The sequence below is a fragment of the Gorilla gorilla genome, chromosome X (genome assembly GCF_029281585.2).
Source record: "Gorilla gorilla gorilla isolate KB3781 chromosome X, NHGRI_mGorGor1-v2.1_pri, whole genome shotgun sequence".
NCBI classification, from domain to species: Eukaryota; Metazoa; Chordata; class Mammalia; order Primates; family Hominidae; genus Gorilla; species Gorilla gorilla.
The window spans coordinates 152148758-152162068 of NC_073247.2; the positions used below are offsets into that span (position 1 = coordinate 152148758).

At 41.9% G+C, this 13311-nt stretch overlaps 1 non-coding gene across 1 annotated transcript; it reads left to right on the plus strand.

The window, feature by feature from the left end:
* The first annotated feature begins 5748 nt into the window (after positions 1-5748).
* LOC115932519 (U7 small nuclear RNA) lies at positions 5749-5809 on the plus strand. The gene has a single exon (XR_004068790.1). It is a non-coding gene; the product is annotated as a U7 small nuclear RNA (small nuclear RNA).
* Positions 5810-13311: the final 7502 nt, after the last annotated feature.

The window sequence follows — 13311 nt, forward strand, 5'->3', positions numbered from 1 at the left end:
TGGGAACTCAAGGTCAATAAAGCAGAGAAAGGCATGAAAATGTGTCAGGAAGCTGGGTAGGCCATGAGGGGCAGTTATTGAAAGTCAAGCTATGCAGTTAGGGAATAGAGGCACAGTGAAATGAGAGTAAACATTAGCATATTGAAAGGTCAAGCGAGCAAGAGGACAAGTCTAGCTGGATATCTGAAATGAGCATTATTATTATTATCATTATTGAGACAGGGTCTCACTCTGTCACCAAGGCTGGAATGCAGTGGTGCCATCACAGCTCACTGCAGCCTCTATTTCCTGGGCTCAAGTGATCCTCCCATCTCAGTCCCTCGAGTAGCTAGGACCACAAGCAGGCACCACCATGCCAGGCTAATTTTTTTATTATTATTATTTTTGTAGTGATGGGGTCTTGCCATGTTGCCCAGGTTAGTCTTGAATTCCTGGGCTCAAGTGACCCTCTTATCTTGGCCTCCCAAAGTGCTGGATTTATAGGTATGAGCACCACACCAAGCCCACCCAGGCATATTATTCATGGCCAATCTAATACCTCCTCCATCTATGGCATGGTACACAGGAGGACCTGATGGATTTAGACTGCCAAATGGCAAACACCACTGTATAAGGTAGGCTAGCCTACATTGTGCTAACTACCCACAATTTTAGTAATATACATTTCTATTTCATTCTTGCTACATGTCTTACATGGGTTGCCATCTAGAAGGAGGTTGCTTACATTAATGGCTTACTAGCCATTAAATGCTCTGGCCTAGGAGTAACTCACATCACTTCTGCTCATGGTCCATTGGCCTGAGCTAATCCTATGGTCCTGCCCATCAATACTCCATGAGCGCTAATTTAGCCACAGGCAGCATTCAGATGATATCCATGGCTACACCAGGGCCTTGACATTGACATAGCCCCTCCATGAATGGCACTTTGTCCAGGTTCACTCCAGCTCCACACATGGGTCTTGGACAGTAAAACTTCCAATACAACAGCCCATCTGCTGGCCACATATAACATTACTCTATGGGAAAACAAACTCTGGATTTTAACAAACCATCTCACAAATAGACCTTGAAAGCTTGCCTATTAGTAAGTTGGAAACGGCCTTAGTGATCCTAAGCCTAGGATGATCATGTGGCAAAATTGTGCCACATGGGAGCAATGACAATTTATAATAACCTCTTTCTCCCATGGTCCCTCTCCCAGTGAATGGCACCACCATGTACCCAGTTGTATAAGCCAGAACTCTCTCCTGCCTTCTTTGCCACCAATCTCTCCCTCATCCACTATGCTGCAATCCCAATGGACTTTCTTTTTTTTTTTTTTTTTTTTTTTTTTTGAGACAGAGTCTCACTCTGTCACCCAGGCTGGAGTGCAGTGGCGCGATCTCGGCTCACTGCAACCTCTGCCTCCTGGATTTAAGCGATTCTTCAGCCTCAGCCTCCTGAGTAGCTGGAATTACAGCTGTGTGCCACCATGCCCAGTTAATTTTTGTATTGTTAGTAGAGATGGGGTTTTGCCATGTTGGCCAGGCTGGTCTCGAACTCCTGACCTCAGCCAATCTACCCGCCTTAGCCTCCCAGAGTGCTGGGATTACAGGCATAAGCCACCACGCCCAGCCCCAGTGGACTTTCTTCTGTTGCTTATGTACTCCAAGCTTGTTCTTGTTTCCAGTCTTTGTATTTGCTGTTCTTTCTGCCTGGCATACATTTCCAAACTGCCTTTAATATTAATTTAGCTATCCCTTACCTTTAGGAATGTAGATGAACTCACCATTATTGGTTAGTGACTCAGGGCCAATCACTAGAATGGAAGCTCTCTGAAAGCAGGGACTACTGTGTACCCTTTGGAATTTAGTAAGGGCTCAATAAATGCATGCTGACTGGATGAATGCCATAGTGAGTCACCAGTGAAGGCAGTACGGAGTGCCTCTTTTCACTCTCATACTCTTGGGTGTCATGTATGACCTGTTTCACTTTACTGCCAGTTGGGGCAGTGCAAGGGTACAAGTGGCTTCACAGAGTTTCCTTCCATGCTTCTGCCCCACTCCTTTGGGTGGAGATTTCAGACTCAGGAGCAGCTTCAGTGTTTTGTTTGTTTGTTTTGATTTGTTGTTGTTGTTGTTGTTGTTGTTTGTGTGTGTTTTTGTTTTGCTTCATTTTGTTTGTTTGTTTGTTTGTTTGTTTGTTTTGCCTATGTCTGGTTGGCTAATAAGGTACCAGTGCTCTGGAAATGACAGACTGAAAACCTGTTCTATTATTTCTTCTGTGAAATTTTCTTTTGATATAATCATTTTGGGATCATGCACATTGTTTCAAGTACACATCTTCTAGTAGGTTGAGTTCAATGTCTGTCTCTTCCCCTTCCCTCATCCCCCACCTCACACCCACCAGACTGTAAACTACATAAAGGCAGGAATTGTGTCTATTTTTGTTTATCACTCTATTCCCAGCATCCAAAAGTAAGGCTGGCACAGAACTAGTAAGCATTCAACCAATATTTGTTGAATTGATTAATGAGTCCAGAGGTGGGTTACCCCTCACTCCTAGCTTATAAACCATGTTATACACAGAAGAGAAATCCTCTTTATTTGAGCTATGATCACTGGACACCAGACTTATTTAGTTAAGGTTGATCAAGCTGTACTGAAAGGACTTCACCTGGCAAGACAGGCTGAGCTCACTTTGGTTATCCCATATGGGCCACTGGGAAGTGTCACTGGGATCTTAGAGAACAAGAATCCCAAATAACTTTCAACACATTAAGATTTCTATATGGCCGAGGTGGTGGCTCATGTCTGTAATCCCAGCACTTTGGGAGGCCAAGGTGAGCAGATTGCCTGAGCTCAGGAGTTCGAGACCAGCCCAGGCAACGTGGTGAAACCCTGTATTTACTAAAAATACAAAAAATTAGGTAGGTGTGGTAGTGCAGGCCTATAGACCGAGCTACTCAGGAACCTAAGAGGCTGAGGTGGGAGGATTGCTTGAGCCTGTGAGGCAGAGGTTGCAGTGAGCCAAGATTTTGCCACTGCACTCCAGCCTGGGCAACAGGAGTGAGACCCTGTCTCAAAAAAAAAAAAAAAGTTAGATACCTCCTCCTACGATAATGATAGTGATTGCAAAAGTAATAATAACAATAACATTAAGTATCATTTATTGAGTGCTTATCATTTAAGGTGCCAAGCTCCTTGCTAAGAGCTTTGCATGCATTGCCTCATTTAATCTTAACAACAGTATGAGTTCCTTCCTCTCCATGGCCTCAGTTTCTCCTGCAAGTAAGCAAGACACAGCCCAGTGGCAGAGGGCAGAGAGCTGAGAAGGCAATAGCCAAGAGCTGCAGCAGAAAGATTCTCTGCTCCCCAGGAGCTGGTGACCGATTCCTTTGTCTGGCTTTGTTAATGCATTCCTTAATGCTGAAAGTATTAAAAATACATTGTCAATCTATTCAGTGCTGCCAAAAGGAAATACGTCCATTTCCCACTTACCATATTGGAGTTACTTCAAACATAATTCCTATATATTCCACTGGGAAACTGTTTATTGAATAAATTCAGAAATTAACAGTTGGGCTATTTATGCCTCCCTGGCAGGAGATAATTGTACATTGACAGGTAGATGATTTCTAGAGGCCTATGGACCTAGTGGGCAGATTTTAAGTAAATGGCCAACCTTCCCTTCCCTCCCCCCTCAGGCTCTTTCTGGAGAGAAAGGTGTGCTAGATGTGTCATGGAAACTTCCCGCTTGAACCTGCCTGTGTTTGCCCACCTGAGCCTCAGAGGTGTTTACCATATGAGAGCTGTTATTGTGCTGTACACAAACGGAGCCCTCTTGTCTTCCACTTTCAGCATTTGATGAATTTGTTTTTGAGGCACCATCCTTCAGTACATTTCATTTGATTACTTTTCCCTTTGATTTACCTTTTTTCCAAAGCTTTCTCATTAGTCCTCATAGGAACCAAGACAAGGTGTACAATTTGGCAGCGAGGAAATTGGGATTTAATAAGTCCCCTGCACAATCCAGCATGTCTACAAATAATTTGTAGGATTAGGCTCCCCAGCCTCATTTGGAACTGGATGCAGCTGACCTGAATAATGAAAGTTATGAATCCCCTCCGAGCATTGCTTCATTAGAATCCCCTTACAAAATAAGAAATAAGACTCATCTCATCAGCTCGATTTTATGGCATCTGATTAGACCACTATTTTCTCAGCAGGTCCCTTTTCTTTAAACTGTTGACTATGGATGGCCTGCTGAATAGAATGAACTTTGGACCACTAAATTGCAGCATTATGGTTATTTTGTGTAATTTATGAAAAGCGGGAGAAGCCATGATCACTTACTTCTTGTTGCTAATGATATCACCATTTATCTGAACAGGTGTGGGTTTGGAATATTCCTCCCACTCCCGATACTCAACCTGGAACACTGCCCAAGTAGAGACCCCAAAAATGATATTTGGAGGTACAGACTCTACAGATGGCAAATTAAAAATTAATGGCACCTGCACAAGTCTTCATGAATGTCTACTATCAGCAGCCTTTCAGGAAGCTATGCATTTTAACTATGTTTACCTAATAAGTCCCTCTATTTGTTGTTTGACTTACAATTCAACAAATTTGGTGAAAGCCTAAGTGGGCTGTCAGTGTAACAACCTCTGTTAGTACATCATCATCTCCCTATTTTGAGATATAAGGCAAGGTGTTGAAATTATGTAGTAATTATTTCAAGCATTATGATTAAAGTGGTACAACATGCCAATCTTTTCTGGTTAGTGGGAAATCCACAGTCACAACCACATTACAAATGTAAAAGCTGTCCTAAAACAAAGGCTACCTGAATCAGTGATCTTCCAAAATAGTGACTTATAAAGGCTGCAGATTACCTCTAGATGATGGCTAGATGTGGTTTTCTCAAGCATCCAGGAGCCAAGAGACCAGTGTGGTGAAGTGGTGAGCAAAGACATGCACTTCAGAGTAAGCCAGAGCTGGCATTGCATACTAGTTCTATCAGTTGATGGCTTTGCAACCTTGGGTAAGTTTTTACTCTTCTTGAGTCTTGGTCACCAATTTGGAAAACAAGGATGCGAATGCCTCCCTCATTGGGCCATTTTAAGGGTTAAAGAAGACAGCACATGTGAAGTGCCCTAGCACAGTGCCTGATTCACAGTAGACACTCAATAAATGTTAATGAATGTTTCCTCTAGGGGAGCTAAGCCCAGCTTTAGGGGTCAAACTTACCTGACAGAGTCTCTGGTCATCACAGGACATCTCAGGACATTTCCCAAACAAAAATAGTTTTACTCAATCCTCATTTTAGAAATTAGTATTAGAATGCCTAGGGAATGGATGATAGGGCAGGTGCATGACAAACTCAGCCTGAAGTCCAAACTACAAAGGGGTTTCTTTTCTGGATGAGGCTAGGCTCAAAGCTTTTTTTGTTTATGATCTACACTGAGACATTGGACCAGCACCTTTTGTTCAAGGTGACAGTAACATAAGCCTGCTCAAATAAGTAACATTTCCCTTTGCCACTGGCTCATTTGAGTGGAATGACAAAGTTTGCTTGCGTTTGTGTGGACAGACCCACACAACCCTGGCACTGATAAATATTCAGTATGTCTTTATGTTTTCACACTAAGCAGCACTGAAAAGTGGTCAACTTTTTGTTTGTTTTTTGTTTTAGGGAGACACCTGTAATCCTGCTGATGCTCATGTGCTGAAAACTATGACCACACTCAATAAAGAAGGAGACACAGTGTTACAGCTCTTTTGGAATTAGTCTAGCAGATTTCTCAGTTTTCACTGGAAACCCTTAAAAAGGTAGAGGAGAGAGGGGTGCGTGGATGAGTGAGCACAAGAAAGGAGGCATCTTACAGTTTATAAACATCTGAACACTGGAGCTCTATCAAGATTCTGTTTCAATCTCTATTTGACCACAGACGTGCTCTTTCAAAGTTCTGTGTTTGAAGTTATGTTAGTAACAACTGATGCCCATCCTGCAATGACTAATCCAATTCTCAGTGCAGCTCTCTGAAATAGTTTTGCTCTCTCTCTCTAGGTCTGTTCTATACTCCTAACTCTCCAAGAGTTTACAAGGAATAAAATCTCTTCCAAAAGCTTTCTGTTGCAACAACTGGACCATACTGAAAGCTGAGGCCCACAATTGCAATCTAGGTTAGCAGGTAATCGTTGTTGGTGAGGTCCTCCCTTTCCCCAGGCTCGTGTTTGTATTGGGGAGCAGGAAATTTTTGCTAGAGCAGCACTGCCATCTCTCTACACTCCACCTGATTGGTGGGATGGACCAGAGAAATGGACATTCCCAACACAGTCCCTCCTTTCACATCTGCTCACCTGCCCAGAGGATACTTTCCACCATGCATACTGGGCTCTGCACCAAGGATTCAGCAGTGATGAAGAGGAAACTTGAACCCTTCTCTCCAGGAGCTGACACCATTTAGTGAGGAGCCAGACAAATAAATAAAGAAGGAAATGCCATTAAACATACAGGATGACTATCACAGTGGTAAGGGGAATGAGGGAACACTCTGGGAGCATAAAGGAGGTGCATCTAACCAATTATCAACTGCATCATCAAATATCAAGTCAGAAAGATTAGATTTCATAAACCTTGCCTCTAAGCACCAACCTGATGGTCACTCTGACAATACATATATTGAGCATCCTCTCTAGGTCAGACCTGGGCTAGGAGCTGGGGGGATATAAGGAAGACTAAGACATAGCCCATGCTCTTAAGGAGCTCACAGTCTAATGGAGAAAACCTCCAAATAAACTAACACTTTCAGCATAGTGCAGAGATGGGGTCATGCAAAAAGAACTATAGAAAAACAGAGGTGGGGCCCCTAACACAGTGTGCAGGTCAGAGAAAGCTACTCCGAGGAGATTAGTCCTGAGCTGGTTCTGAAGGGATGAATAGAGCTTAGCTGCTTGAAAAATATGGACAAGGTCAGTCCAGACAGAGGGAACGTCATGGTCAAGAGTATGGAGATGAGCCTGAGCATGGAGGTTGGGGAATGAGGCTTGAGCAATAAGCAGGGGTCAGAGAATGATTGACCTTATATGCCATTCTGGGTATAACTGGAAAACTTGGACTTGATCCTGTGTAAAATCAAATCAGATGTTGTGAGCCAGTGGGGGGCAATTCCAAAGACAGAGGTATAAGCCAGAGGGTGCCGGGCTATTACAGTCCGAGGGAGAAATGATGACGGCCTGAGCTAGGCCAGTAAGAGCAGCGAAAGAGAGCAGAGAGACACAGAGCTGTTTGGGAGGTAGATGGATGAGTGATTGATCGGCTGTGTGGCTAAGGCAGAGGAAGAAGTTTATGATGACTTCCAGTTTTCCAGTTTGTGTCCTGCCAGAATTGGAGATACAGAAGGAGCAGGGGTAGCAGAGGCAGGAAGGGAAGAATGAGCTCAATTTTGGACATGTCAAATTTGGGGTCCTTCTGGGTCATCCTGGTATGAGTGGCTCCCAAAGAAAGTGATTTTGCAGAAGAAATGTTGCTTGCTACTTGCTCTCCTTTACTGATATAAATTTGAAGAGGGGACATATCATCTGGTAATTTCAAATAGACATAGAAAAGACATCAAAGCAGCCAGGAACCAAGCATTAAGAACTCTCTCATATAGAGAGTGAGCAAATAAACCTCATCAGACCAGCAGCCTCTCCCAACCTACCCTGCATTTCCCTGTTTGATGTTCCTGCTATTCCAGTGCTGATGTCTAAGTAACTGTGCCACGAAGTACGCTGGGAAGGAGAACAAATGGCCAAAATTGTCTCAAGATCCCCTTTTCTTTTGACATGCACTATGACTTGTGGCAAATGGAAAATAAATAAACCCAAACATAAAAGAAGAATTGCAGGCCCATGTTCTTCTCAAGTGACTTTTAAGGGGAAGCAAATGGAAATGTTCACTTTGCTCTTATTTGTATCACTTTTTAAAATAACTTTATTGATGTAGAATTCACATACTATACAATAAAATCCTCTGATGTCACTCCTAAGATGGTATGGCTGTGAGCATGAGCACAGTCACCCTGAGATGATAGTGGTTTCAGCATGGCTCTGTTTGTCTTTTTCCTTGATACCTCTGTTAAGTTGTCTGCCTCCTTCTATTAAACTACACGAATTTCTGGCCGATTGCTCAATAATTTTTCAATAATTTTGGGGGTATACATTGCTTCACAGTTTGATCCAATTACATTTAAGCAGGGGTAGCTTTATGTTGTGATTCTTTGAGGTTTGCTCTAACCCCAAGAAAACTCCTCTTAGCTGGGCCTTTCCCTGGTTCTCTCTGATAAACAAGATTGCCTGTGGTTAGGCTTTTTGCTCTGATAGAGCTATCAGCCTCCTCTTAATTGCTCACCATTAAAATCTCCGTCATTTTCTAGAGTATCCTTAGGCTTGAACTGCCACATACTCCTTCAAAGTCAGTTCCTTTGAGGAGAACTTCAGCTACATCTGTTCTTATGGACTGACTCTCCTCCTGGGCAAAATCTCTGAGCCACTGCTTTGAGCATTGGGAATCTCTTGCCTTGCTGGGTTGCTTCTCCCAGTATGAAACCTCTGCTCTGCAAACTAGCTGGAGTGAGAGTCATCAAGGCCCTAGTATTCTTGGCCTGTTGCACCTGGCCTATAGAGACAAGCCCAGTATATACACAAGGTCTGGGTGGAGGTAGGGAACACCCTACCTCTCAGCTGCACTCATCAGGAATTCAGCCTCTATCATTTGGAGTTGGAGAGAATGAGAAATGCTGGCAGCCAGATCCTCCTCCTGGGATGCCATATTTCTTGACTGGGATATGAGGGGAGAAAAAGCCCCATCTTCTTGACCACACCCACCCAGAGTGGAACTTCCACTAAGTTGAGCTTAGTGAGGGGCAGGTAAAAGGGAGCCACTCATGACTGAAATACCACAGACTCTTGCTGCTCTTGCTGCTCTTGCTGAGATTTAGTAGGTTTTCTTGAATAAATGTTTTACTTAATGGATGCCCTTAAGGTAATTTTTAGAGACTTTGAATGACTGATTTTTTAAGAACAATTTTCACCAATTATGATGGTTTCATTGAGAAGTATGTCCACAGTGCTATTCACACTGCCATTCTAGAAATGAAACTCTTTATTACTTTTTAATCCATTATTTGTTTGTGTTTATGTAAACAAACTATTGACTTCTGAAATATATATGGAGTATGATTTGGGAAATAAGACCAAAAGGATATCTTGCTCTTCAGCTGGAAAAGTTCAAAAAAAGTGATGAAGAGAATAATGGAGAAAGCACACGAGCTACATGGCTTTTTCATGGTAAATGGAAAATACAAAGTGTGATCTCATAGATGACCGGGTTCCAAGCTGCATGATCCCCTTTATGCACAGAAGCATAAGGAATAAATGGATTCTAAAGTAATTTGGAATAATTTTGCACATTTAAAACTATAACCTTACCTAATGCTAGATGACGAGTTAGTGGGTGCAGTGCACCAGCATGGCACATGTATACATATGTAACTAACCTGCACATTGTGCACATGTACCCTAAACCTTAAAGTATAATAATAATAAAAAAAAGAACAATGACAACAACAATAAAAAAAAAACTTTAACCTTGCCAGAGATACTAGCGATGTAATTTTCACAAATGTAGTAAAAATCAATCAAGTCCAATCACTTGAACAGGATACTTGTAGTCCATTCTAACTCGACTTGTGCCCAAAGAGGAAAACAAGTAGAAGGAAAAGTATGGCCTTGTTACTTACTGATTTATGATTATTGTCAAATTATTCAATGACTTTGTGCCTCAGTTACCTCATTTATTTGTTGTCTGCATCAATTGAGAGAAATTACATGAAAATGCTGAGGAGTATTATATGAGAAATAAGGCCTTTACAGCTAGGACAAGTTTCACATATCTTGAAATGACCTTATTTTATGAAGATGGAATACTTCTTCCTAAGAGGGGAAAATAAAGGAAAGCTGCTTTTTGCCTGTGAACTGAGTTTAACTCTATGAAAAAACTTCAAGAAATAACAAGGAATGTAATAATAGTACTTTCAATCGAAGCTTGGTTAATGTCAAAACTAAGATGTATTTCTTCTAAAACTCAACCAAAAGTCAATGCTACATGGTTAGCAATGAAGTACATGGGCTTGAGCCTGACTGCTTGGGCTTGGCTACTGGTTCAGCCACTTTCTAGCCAAGAGACCTTGGGCAAATTACATAACCTCTACACACCCCAGTACAATGAGTTTAATACCTTATGGGTTGTTGTGAGGCTTTAATGAATTAAAAGATGTAAAGATGCATGAGCAATGCCTGGCACAGAGTAAGGAAGTGTGAGTGATGATGATGATGGTAGTTGGGAGATTTGTCCTTGTTGAAAGCTGTTATCCTGCCCCAAATGAATCCTGTCAGATTTCCTAAAAATCTGCTGTCTTTCCTCCGAGAGGCATTATAGAAAGACAGTGGAGGAGATGTCTCCAATGCAAAGTCATGGATCATCAAGATGGCCAATGTGAGAAAAGTCAAATACGTTGTTCTGGGCATCAAGTTCCTAGAAATGTTGGAACTGACAGCATGTCTGATTCAGTGATGCCATTCAAGACATTTAGCCAAGGGTGATGCTCTAGGATGAAATTAAGAGGAAAATGACAAATAAACTATGGCAACTAATCAATACATAGCCCAGTATGAAGCTAATGGTCCATTTCAAGAGCAGGAGCTGGCCTTTGCAGAGCCCGCCTTTTTTTGTGGTCAGAATTGAGTCTTGTTATAATCATGTTGAGAATTGCAGAGATTAGTACCCTGAAATCATTGACATTGCACTGTGAATATTTCTTTTCCCTTGTGTCCCTTAATAGTTAGAAAATCATATATATATAACTGTATACAGTTATTGCAGTGATCCTATTTTAATAATGTAGTATAATGAGATTCATTTGAAATTATACTGAAACTTTAAAATTGGGGAAGAGAGAGAGACGACATTATCAGAGCTATATATGGATTCCAGACTAAATAAAAGCAGAAATATATATCTTTTATCTTCAGATTCATCTGTCTTATAATAATTGTTACTTTAGTTCCAATGTGCTTGTTAAGTCCAGCACCTCAGCCTAGTCTCCTTTTACAACCATTAACATCCTCTTGGCATGAAGTCCTGACATTTCCATCTTTTACTTTAAAACTGATTTAGTGCTGTCAGTAATCTCCCGAAAGGACTGAGATCTGTGAGCTACCCAGAATGAGTGACTGTAGGTCAGGCCACTGGTCCCATCAAGAGGCATCTGTGAGCTAAACATTAGGGGGTTTTGAGCACAGAACTAGGGGATCGAGGCAGTAGTTCAGGGTCTGCCAAACCATGGGCCAAATCTAGGCCATTGCCTGGTTTTATAAATAAAGTTTTATTGAAACACAGCTATGCCCATTTATTACCTATTTCCCATGATTGCTTTCACACTGCAATGGCAGTGTTCAGTAGTTGCAAAAGAGACCATGTGGCCTACAAAGCCTTAAATATTTGTTTTCTACTCCCCTAATAGGAAAATTTGGCCAACCCATGCACTAGATGGTTGTCTGTAATTTAAAATGTTCTAACATATTTAAAGTTGCTGAACAGGAATCTAAAATAAGCTTAGCTATATTTGTTGCCTTGATTTGTTTGCTTATAGTCAACTGTAAGCAGATGTGGCATAAACTAATAATTGGGCATTTCTTGAAAGCAGCCGAAAGTGCTTGCTTCCCTGTGAGCCTTTACTAATGCAGTCCCCTCTGCCTGGAATGTCCAACCCCACCCCACCCTCTCTCTTTTTGTCCTGTCTATTTCCTGTCAGTTTTCAGAATTCTACCTAATTCAAGCCCTGTTTGTTAAGCCTTCCCTCACCCCAGACCCCAGGCAAAAGGAACATTTCTCTCCTCTAGTTTCCAGAGCTCATGTTAAAGTCCTCTACCATGGTAGGCTCACATGAATTGTTGGTCCATCTACTCCACTATGAACTCTGCAGGGGCAGTAGCAATGTTGCATTTATTTCCATAACCTAGCCTTATAAGACTCAGTCATTTGTTAAATCTAGGCTCGTCTTTTCCCTAAGTGATTTCCCTAAGCTTGTCCCCACATTGCACACCTCATTACTTGCCTCTTGGCTTCTACTCTTACCCTCTCTAGTCTGCAGTGAGAGTGAACTTCTCACAGGATAAATCAGGTCATTTCACTCCTCTGTTCAAAACCCTACACTAGCTTATACTTGGAATAAAGTCAAAAGGTCTACTATAGCCTGCAGGGCCCTGCATGACCTGATTCCTTGCCTGTCTCTCCACCATCATATACCTCTTACTGCTCTTTCCCATGCAAGCTGGATTCCAGGGACACTGACTTCTTTGCAGTTCCTTAAACACTCCAAGCATGCTTCTGCCTCAGGATCTTTGCACTCACTATTCCATCTTCTTGGAATACTCTTCCCCAGGTAGTTACATAGCTTGCCCCCTTACTTCATTCAACTTACCGCTCTGATATCACCTCCTCAAAGAGGCCTTCATTCTTGGAAGAAACAAAATAGCCCTTTTTGTCACTGTCTGTTCTCTTAAATTTATATTGCTTCATAGCCCTTATTACTTCCCATTAAATTTATTTGTTTACCTGCCTTCCTCAGCAGAATATAAACTCTATGAGGTTAAGAACACTGTCTTGTTTGCTGTTCTCTCTCTCTCTCTCTAGTGTTTGAAACAGGGCCTGGTGTCTAGTAGATGCCCAATTACCATCTGTTGAATACAAATGAATGGAAGTCTGTTGATTCTGGCATAAGCACCGCACTGCTTTCATCATTTAAGTGTTATAATGTGTACTAATATTACTTTGTAATGAATATGAAAGTCTGTTTAGAAAGGCATGGGTTTTAAGAGGAGACAGATATTGGTTCAAATTCTGGCTCTATCAGGTGGTAGTTGCATGGCCTCGGTCAAGTGGTTTGACCTCTCTGGGCCTTAATTTCCTTGGAGTTAATCAGGGGATAATCATCCCCTCCACACAGGGTTATTATAAGGAATAAATGAGATAATACATGTATTGTGAAATTGTTTTTAGAGACAGGGTCTCGCTCTGTTGCCCAGGCTGGAGCACAGTGATGGCTCACTGCAGCCTCAAACTCCTGGGCTCAAGCATTCCTCCTACCTCAGCCTCCTGAGTAGCTGAGACTGCAGGTACCTTCCACCATGCCCAGCTAATTTATTTTACTTTATTTTTTTTGTAGAGATGGGGTCTCGCTTTCTGGTTCAGGCTGTTCTCAAACTCCTGACTTCCAAAAATC